The following is a 9,724-nucleotide window of genomic DNA, read 5'->3' on the forward strand; positions in this document are numbered from 1 at the left end:
TGTGGCCACAGATGAGGGGCTGCAATCTCGGTGCCTTTAAGGGAACTAAAGGATGTCCCAGCAGAGTTTTCTGCAGAGATGCCTTTTTGTTGCCTTCTGTGGAGCTGCAGCAGCAATGTCTGTGTGCAGAGCTGGGGCAGATCAGTGCTGGCCCAGCAGCTGTGCCCAGCAGCAGCAGCAGCAGCAGCACTTGGTGTTGCCAGTGCTGCTGCCGTGGCCCTGCCCCGCTGCCCTGGTGGCCCTGGTGTTGCTGCAGGGCCTGAGTGCTCTCGGGGCTGGGCACAGCCCTGGGGGTGGCAGTGCCGGGGCTGCAGCAGGGACAGGCCATGGGCACTGCTGGGGCAGCGCTGACGCCTCAGGCCAGGCCCTGGGGGCTCCAGGCTCCTTGCCCAGGCTCTCTCAAGAACACGGCCAGGCCAATGCTCAGCACAGAAACCCCCGTGAGCAGCCCCAGGCTGGCCGTGGGCAGGCTGGGGGCAAACAGCATGGCTGGGGCTCTGCAAGGGCCCTGGGGCAGACGGGAAGGAGCAGCAGAGCAGGGGCTGATCCATGCCCAGTGCGCTGCACAGCCCAGGGCAGCGTCCCAGAGCGTCCTCATGCAGCTGCCAACAACATCCCCCCTCTGCAGCCCTGGCCTCTCCCCCAGCTCACACAGGTGCCCCATCCTTGCGGGCACAGACACGGCAGCACTTCCTCAGCAGCCCCTGTTTGCATTGCACACAGCAGGGGCAGCACCCCCATGCTGTTGCTGTGGGGACATGAACCTGAGGGAGCACAAATGCCATCAGCCCCTGGGGCCAGCAAGGCCTGCGGGACACCAGGGAAACCACTCAGCTTTGTCCTGGCCTCTGCACTCAGCCAGAAAGTTTGTTCCCATCAGCTGGGAGTTTCCTGTGCCACTGCAGACGCTGTTGCTCAGAGCCAGGGCTGCCTGGCAGCCACCCCCAAACTGCCCTGACCATTTCCTTGGCTTCACCTTTGCCTTCTTTACTCTTCCTGCTACAAATTTCTTCCTCTTTCCCAGCCCTCTTCCCTGCCCTGCAAACAGCCCATCCCTGTTTGCCCTTTCCTCTCTGGCCCCACTCCCCATTGCAGTTCCTGACTTGCCCCCATGGGAACGTCCCTTGGGCAGCAGGATCATCCTACAAGTGCTGCAGGAATTGTCTGCAGGCTCCTGCAGTGCCTGCTGCTGCTCCCTTGCCAGAGGCACCCCAGGCCAGGGGGGCACATCTGGGCTGCTGTGTCTGCCTCTGGGGCTCCCTGTTCTGGGCAATGAGGAGGAGCTGCAGAGGCTCTGCAGGACTGACAGGATGGGCTTTGGGGCTGCCAGGAGAAGCTGAGGGACCTGGGCTGCTGGAGCTGCTGAAGAGGAGGCCCAGGGCTCATCCTGCACCTGCTCCTAGGGTGGTTTCAGAGAATCACAGAATCAACAAGGCTGGAAAATACCTTGGAGATCATCAAGTCCAACCTGTGCCCTGACACGGCCTTCTGTCCCCTGAGCCTCCTCTTCTCCAGGATAAACAACCCCAGCTCCCTCAGCCACTCCTCACAGGACTTGTGTTCCAGACCGCTCCCCAGCCTTGTTGCCCTTCTCTGGACATGCTCCAGCCCCTCCATGTCCTTCCTTAAGTGGGGGGGGCCCAGAACTGGACACAGCACTCGAGGTGCTGCCCAACCAGTGCCCCCGAGCACAGGGGAAGAATCCCTGCCCTGCTCCTGCTGGCCACACCATTCCTGAGCCAGGCCAGGAGCCATTGGCCTTCTTGGCCACCTGGGCACACTGCTGCCTCATGTCCAGCCTGCTGTCCATCAGTCCCTGCAGGTCCCTTTCTGCCTGGCTGCTCTCCAGCCACTCTGTCCCCAGCCTGTAGTGCTGCAGGGCTTGTTGTGGCCAAAGTGCAGGACCCGGCACTTAGACTTGTTAAACCTCACCTTGTTGGATTTGGGCCCTGGATCCAGCCTGTCCAGGGTCCTGTGCAGAGCCCTCCTACCCTCTAGCAGACCAACACTCGCCACCAACTTGGTGTCACCAGGGTTCCATGAGGCCCCAGAGTGTCCCAATGGTCTCCATGACTCCATAAGGCCTCCCAGTGTCACAATGTCCCTTTGGTTCCATGGGACCCCTTGGTGTCACAAAGTCCCTTGGATCCTTGGGCCCCACAGTGTTACAATGGATCCGTGGTCCCCCAAGGCCCTGCAGTGTCACAATGGATCCTTGGTTCCATGAGGTCTGGCAGTGCAGCAATGCTCTCCTTGGTTCCACAGTGTCACAATGGCTTCTTGGTCCCAAGGGCCACCATGGTGTCAAACATGTTTCCTTCATTCCAGGAGTCCCTGAGGAGCAGCCCTGGCCCCTTGGTTCCATGGGGCCCTGCAGTGTCACAATGGCCCCATCATGACACCAGGTCCTGCTCTGTCACAATGCTCTCCATGGTTTCACAGGGCCCTGCAGGGTCACAGTGGCCTCTGTGGTTCCAGCAGGACCCAGACTGTCACCATGGACTCCTTGCTTCCATCCAGCCCCACAGTGTCACCGTGGCCCCTTGGCTCTGTGCTGCCATGTCATACACAGTGTCACCATGGTCCTCTTAGTGCCACCAGGCCCTGCAGTGTCACAATGGCCCCTTGCTTCCCCAGGGCCCTGCAGTGTCACAATCGTCAGAGAATCAACCAGGCTGGAAATGAACTTGGAGAGCACCAAGTCCAACCTGGCACCCAACACCACCTTGTCACCCAGACCATGGCACTCAATCTTTCCTTAAACACCTCCAGGGACAGTGACTCACCCACCTCTCTGGGCAGCCCATTCCAATGCCCAATCACCCTTTGTGTGAAAAATATTTCCTAATTTCCAGCCTAAATGTCCCCTGGTGCAGCTGAAGGCTGTGTCCTCTTGTCCTGTCACTGTTCCCTGGGAAAAGAGCCTGACCCCCACCTGGCTGCACCCTCCTGTCAGGGAGTTGTAGAGAGAGATGAGGTCTCCCCTGAGCCTCCCCTGCTCCAGGATAAACAACCCCAGCTCCCTCAGCCACTCCTCACAGGACTTGTGCTCCAGAGCCCTCCCAAGCCTTGTTGCCCATCTCTGGACACGCTCCAGCCCCTCCATGTCCTTCCTAAATTGGGGGGCCCAGAACTGGACACAGCACTCGAGGTGCTGCTCAACCAGTTCCCAGCACAGGGGAAGAATCACTACCCTGGTCCTCTGTGGTGGTGTTTGCAGGGGTCCCAGGACAAGGGAAGAGATGAGAATCTTGACTCCATGTTTCATAAGGCTGATTTATTATTTTATGATATATATTATATTAAAAGAAAATGCTATATTAAAACCATACTAAAAGAATAGAAGAAAGGATTTCATCCAAAGGCTAGGAAGTAAAGGAATGGAATGATGATAAAATCTTGTGACTGACCAGAGTCCAAAATGGGCTGGATGTGTGATTGGTCATCAAGTAGGAACAATTTCACCTGGGGCATAAACAATTCTCTAAATCGCATTCCAAAGTAGCAAAACATGGAAAAGCTGAAGCTTCCCAGCTTCTCAGGAGAAAAGATCCTAGTGTGATGGTCCTGCTGGCCACACCATTCCTGATCCATAGGAGTGCCAGGGGTTGGATGAGGGAAATGGTGGGGAGAGGGTGGGGACAAAGTCTGATAGATTGTCAGCCATGAAGGGTCCTGATCTTATCTATTCAGACTGCATTAGATGTTGCTGGGGGTCAATATCAATTGAAAATTGCTGATACCAAACTATAAACAGGGAAAAAAACAGGATAAAACAGTTCTCTCTACTTTTTTTTTTCAACATAGCAGATTCACTTTGAATACACTTCTGAAATGTGTCTAATTAACCACAGAAGAATTGAAAACTAAAATTATTCAATGGGGCTTTTCTTGTTTGGGTCTTTAGAACAAATCTTTCTGAGCCTTTTTCAGTGAACTCCTGAACTGAAGAGCTCAAGAAAGAAGAGGCCTCTGGAGTAGTAAAATTCATCAGCAACCTCCAAGTGGCTGAGGATCCATCCCCATCGGAGCAGCAATGAACAGAAATGGGCACAGCTTTTTAGCTGCCCCAGCTTTGGCATAGGCCCTGGGCCTGGAGCAGGAGCAGCTCTTGAGGGCCCCAAGGCCGGGGCTCTGGTGCTGCCCTGGGCAGATGGGATGGCAGCAGGGGCTGCAGAGCTCTCAGCACCGCAGGCCGAGGGGAGCAGGGCAGCCAGGGAGCCTCCTTTGGCCTTGGCCAAGCACCTTCCCCCATGGCTGGGGCTGAGTCCTGTGGCAGCTGCAGCTGCTGCTGTGCCCTTGGCAGGGGCTGAGGCCGTGGGGCCAGTGCCCAGAGCAGCCTGGCCTGAGCAGAGCTGTGGGGCCAGAGCCGGCTGGGCTGGGCTGGGCTCAGAGAGCCCCTTGGTGCTGCCCAGAGCTCAGGGCAGCTGGCAGAGCTTGCAGGGAGCTGGGCTGGGCTCCGAGAGCCTGGCCCAGAAACCATCCGTGTCCATCTCAGCCTGGCTGAGCGTGCAGGGGCAGGAGTCAGGCCAGGCCTTGTGGGGCAGGGCCAGCGCCTGTGCAAGGCATTGCAAACAGGCAAGTGGCCCAGAGAGGAGGCTGCTCTGTGCCCTTGGTGGCATGGACAGAGCAGGGAGGGGGCCCAGGACATTTGTCAGCGCCAGCCTCTGTGCCCATGCATTGGCAGCCCTGGCTGCTGAGCCCAGCTTTGGCCTGGGCTGAGTTTGGCTGTGGCCCAGCTCCATCCTCCTGCGGGGCTCAGGGCCTGTTCCCGGCCATGGCCAGCCCTGGCTGCCTCTCTGCTGGCCCAGAGGCCGGCAGAGCCCGGGGCAGGGCTGTCTGTGCAGCCCCACAGGTGCCACGGGCTCTGCAGGAGCTGGCAGAGGCTGCCCAGCAGGGAGGCCATGGGGCACAGAGCCCCAAGGCTGCTGTGGGCCCCACGGCACAGGGGCCGTTCCCAGCCGCAATGCTCCTGGCCTGGGCTGGGCCTGCACAGGGGCTGGGCCACCATGGCTGGGCCAGCACAGGGCCACAAAGGGGCCACGCAGCCGCTGCCGGGGCTGACAGCAAGGCCAGGCACACACAAGCAATTGCTGAGCATGGCCTGCGCTGGCCAGGCCTGACTGTGCCAAAGGCAGAGCTCAGCTGCCCTTGGGGGCTGCAGCAACACTCCAGAGCCCAAAGAGCCTCCATGGCTGGGCTGGAGACCAAGGCTGCAGGAGGGAAATGCAGGGCTGCTGCGGGATGGGGAGGCCATTGAATTCCAGCACACACCTCAGCTCTCTGATGATCCCGGCACCATGCTGGGCCCTGTTTCAGACTGGAGCAGAGCAGATGTTGATGGGACAAGAGCCCTGCGGGACTGTCAGGGACCTGCAGCTTGCAAGGTGCTCTGCTCTCCCCCAGGTGCTCTCGGAGAGATCCAACCCCAGCTCAGGGCACCTCAGGGCACAAGTGGCACTGCCTCGATGATGTCTGCCTCGAAATTGGCACAGGTGTTAATACCTGTTGGTTTCATAATACACAAGCAAATCTTTATTATCTGGGTCATTAGAGTACTTTCAAGAAATGGCAATAGTTTTCCACCAGTGTCCTGGTTTGAAAAGGATGCGAGTTTTTTGGGATGCTGTTTTCAAACCAATAGGTGCTCAGATTTGAATATTGGAACCTGGTGTGGCCACTGAGGACATGGATACACCTCTGAAAACACAGGGGGTTAAAAGAAGGGAACTCCTAGGGGAAGCTCTCTTGGGTTCTGTCTGTGAAAGAGGTCAGAGCTGCCCTGCCCGGCTGCGGGCTGGCAGTGGAGGGGAAGCCATGCGGCTGCGTGAGGTAGGCCGGGCCTTGGACAGAGAGGGGAGGTGAAGGCCCCTGCAGGATGGAAGGGTGGAGGAACATTGGAGAGTCATCGGGCAGCCAGCCCCCCAGAGAGAAAGAGAGAAAGAGAGAGAGAAAGAGAGTGAGCCTGTGCCTGTGCTTGTGCCAGCTTGAAATTCGGTATCACATGCAGGCAGCACAGCCAGCCATAAAGGAGAAGGGGGGTGCAGCGAGAAGGTGCCTGGCAGGGCAGCCATGGGAGTTCTGGACAGGCAGAGACTGAGATTTTTAACCCTTTTCTTGGATGACGGAAACCTTACTGATCCTCCTGGAGTTGAATGAGAAGAGAGATAGAGATGAGAGAAGAGGAAATGGGCCACGAAAGAAGTTGAGAAGACTCTTTGTTGAGAGGAGGTGATGGAATGGCCTTTGGCTGGACTTTTCTTGTATAGCCATGAACAGAACCATTTTTTTCCTGTGACACAGAGACTGCATCTTGGGGGAGGCAATGGCTTGGAGCCAAGTGAGTGCAGTGATGTTATGTGAAGGAGTGCGTGAACAGAGACAACGGGTGAGGAGGGTGGTGGGGCTCTCCATCTTCAGGGAAGAAGAAGAAGATCTCTGTTCTTGACAGAGATCCCCTCGGCCCCAGGGGCTGAATTTGGGAGGGACAGGTGTCCCGAAAGTGAGAGACTGTGCTTTTTTTGGAACTGGGCAAAGCATCCTTAAAAGGGGAGCCCTAGAAGCAGCTCTGGTCCATGTGCAGTGGTGAGAGCACTGGGCATGAAAGGAAGATGTCACGATGGCAAATGATCTCCAGGCAGTGCCATGTGTGACATGGAAACACAAAAGGTCTCAACTGTGTTTCCAGGGGAAGCCAATGGTACAAGAGGGACTCCTCTCTTCTTGATGAACTGAGAACTGATTATCTAAAGGGTGGTGATGGACTGAGAGTTGGTGATCTGAGGGGTGGTAGCTGAATTGAGAATCCAAGGTTTTGTCTTACTGTGATGTATTGGGAATTTGGTGGGGGGAGGAGGAATGTTTGGAAGGTTTTCATCCTGAGTTCTGTGTGTTTCTTTTATATATTGTAAGTTAATAAAGTTTTTGGGGTTTTTTTCCCCTTTTATTCCTCAGCTGGAGCCTGCTTTGCCCTATTCCTGGTCACATCTCACAGCAGACACCAGGGAGAATGTATTTTCATGGGGGCACTGGCATTGCGCCAGCGTCAAACCGTGACACCTTTGTAAGCAGATGATTGGCCCGTCTATAACTCAGAGCTCCTCCGCACCACAGGTAAGAGACCCAACCTGGCAGATACTTGGGACAGGTGGACAAAAATGCTGCCCAATGCTCTAGAGGAACCCCAAGAATTGGACCTGTTGGGGTCCTCCAAAGCCACGTACTGTGTCAAATTTTACTTTAGATGTCTGAAAAACAATTGGCCAGAAATTGACCGGACCAAAAACACATACCAAAAAGACAAATCAGCAATTAACAAAGCCTGTAACTATCCCTATGGATAACTATCAACTGTATTGAAAAGCGGTAAATGCAACACCTTATTGCCTATCAAATTTTAACATGGTCTGCTTCCTTTAACAAGAATGCTAACAAATGTGCCATATAAAATGATGCCAGATACAGTCACAAAAAGCTGTTGGGTTGTTCAGCAATATTACGTTATTATATTTATTTTCCAGTAACCCGGCACTTCAAAAAGTCTTACTGAATTTCTGTTTCCATGGAATTTGCAGTTACCGTGGGTTTTTCTCATAACTGATTTACTCATAATTCTAACATGCTTGTTACAACTTGAATCCCTCCAGTGCACCATCATGCTGTTATTTCACTTATGGTTTATTCACCTTTAAGTAGTTTTTTTGTGTTAATAACCTTGGACAAAATTATATCATGCCATTATCTGTAACTTTTAAGGATGTTCATTTTAATTCTGTTAAATTAAAGCCCAATATTGTAATGCTCAGTTACATTCTTTTAAATTAAATAAGGCAAAGGGGTTTTTTGTTAAATTTTGTAGATTTAATTTCTGTTAAGTTTCAGTATTACTAAATTTGAACAATGTTCTATTCCAGTTTTTATGCGTCCAGTTATGTTTGGTATTAATAGTAATTAACTTTGAGTTCTCTTGAGTGCGCTTTTTGTTCTACTAAGGTGATAATGAATTTAGTTTGGAATCCTTTTAGGGCTGAGTTTAAGTTCCTCTTGCTAAGCTCTAGCGCTGTCCAAATAAATTTCTATCAGGTTTGAATGTTATTTAATCTGAGGTATCATAAATGTTACTAGTGAGCTGTTCAGTGTTTTCCTTTGATGCATTTATTCTGTCATAAATACATCAATCTTTGTATTACTGTTTTTATAGCCAGCTTTTCATATGCTTTACCATCTTTTGGTGTAATTATCTACAAGACACGTGTCATTTCAGGATCCTCCTTTTGTTCTCTAGCTGCTTCTGTATCTCTCAGACCAGACTACCCCTCTGGCTGGGCTCCGCACTCTGGCTCTATGGTTTGACCCAGTGCTGCCTCATCATTTTTAAGTATTTTTCAGAGTTCCAAGAAATGATATCTCAGCTTTGTGGGAAGCCTCCTCTAAACTGATGGCATTGTGACATCTACTCTAATCAGATGCAGCCCCAATTATTATTACAGAACCACTCCAACATTCTGCTGGGTTTAAAGCATCTCTGTGCTGAGGGAATTTTGGAGGAGACAGCTCTTGCATGGTTCATTAGTCTGTCACCCCTAGACCTTTACTCCTAAGTGCTATTCTCAAGAGCCTTGTTTTAAATGATGTTTAGGGAATTCTCTCCCACTTAGAGCTTGGGTGGTGGCCAGGCCTTTGCTCTTCCTGGATGGGAATTGCCAACAGACCCAGATGTTTTCTGCATCAAAACTAGATTTGAGTTGTTTTGACTTGGCAATTTGACTCTCTAGACATGACAGTTGAACTCTTTTTAAAGGGAGCTTGGGAATTATTATCTGGAAATAATTCTCCAAGTCCCCCCTGAATCGAGGTTTGTCAGCTGTTTGCAGACTCTGGGATGATGGTACATTATTGCAGAGATTGCTATTTACCTAATTCCACCTATGTTGTTAGCTTTGTCTGCTATTTGAAATATTCCTGATTGTTGGATCCATATTATTCCTAATTGCTCTAAGTTTCTTGTCCACTGCATGTATTATTTTGCTATGATGTTTCTTCATACTCATAACAAAAGACATGCATCTCATTCTTAAAAAACAATAAAGAAAAGGAATGAATGCCGTAAGAACGTTCAAATAATGCAATATGTACATGAGAAATTTGGAAAAAAGATCATCACATCTAAATCCCAGTTGAGTGTACCACAGTGAAGCCTGATTGATTCATTAACTTCAGGAGAAGATGTGCCTGTGTTTCATCAGCAGCAGCTCAAAGCAGTCACCTGTTCATTCCATCAGATACTGATCAGCTCTGAAAAAATGAGGCCCAGTGCAAAGAGAAATAACCTCATCACCTTGCAGCCTTTGCTTAAAAGGTTTCCTTGCAGCCTTTGTGGCCAGGGCAGGAACAGGAGGAGGACTGCCAAGACATGGCTGTGTCTGGACACTGACAGAGGCAATTTGCCAACAAAAGCCTCCTGGCATCCTCACGGTACAGAGCTCCTACGAACCTTCTCCAGTTATTCCCTGTTCCAGCACCCAGGAGGACATTCAGTGATGTCAAAGATCAGCATTTCCAGCTCATAGACTTTCTCATACTTCTCAACTCATTGGAAACAATGGTCATTTCTTTCCATTTCCCTAAGAGACATTGGACATTATTCTTTTGTTTTCTCATGCTGCAAAACCCTGTGTCAATGACTTGATAGAATTTGGTAAGTTTTGTTGATTGTAATTGGTCT

At 51.8% G+C, this 9,724-nt stretch overlaps 1 protein-coding gene across 1 annotated transcript in view; it reads right to left on the bottom strand.

The window, feature by feature from the left end:
* LOC143693058 (olfactory receptor 14C36-like) overlaps nt 1-9,724 on the bottom strand; it is a 188,277-nt gene that overhangs the window by 36,413 nt on the left and 142,140 nt on the right. The gene's annotated exons all lie outside the window — the stretch shown is intronic.

Source organism: Agelaius phoeniceus, unplaced genomic scaffold (assembly GCF_051311805.1).
Source record: "Agelaius phoeniceus isolate bAgePho1 unplaced genomic scaffold, bAgePho1.hap1 Scaffold_115, whole genome shotgun sequence".
NCBI classification, from domain to species: domain Eukaryota; kingdom Metazoa; phylum Chordata; class Aves; order Passeriformes; family Icteridae; genus Agelaius; species Agelaius phoeniceus.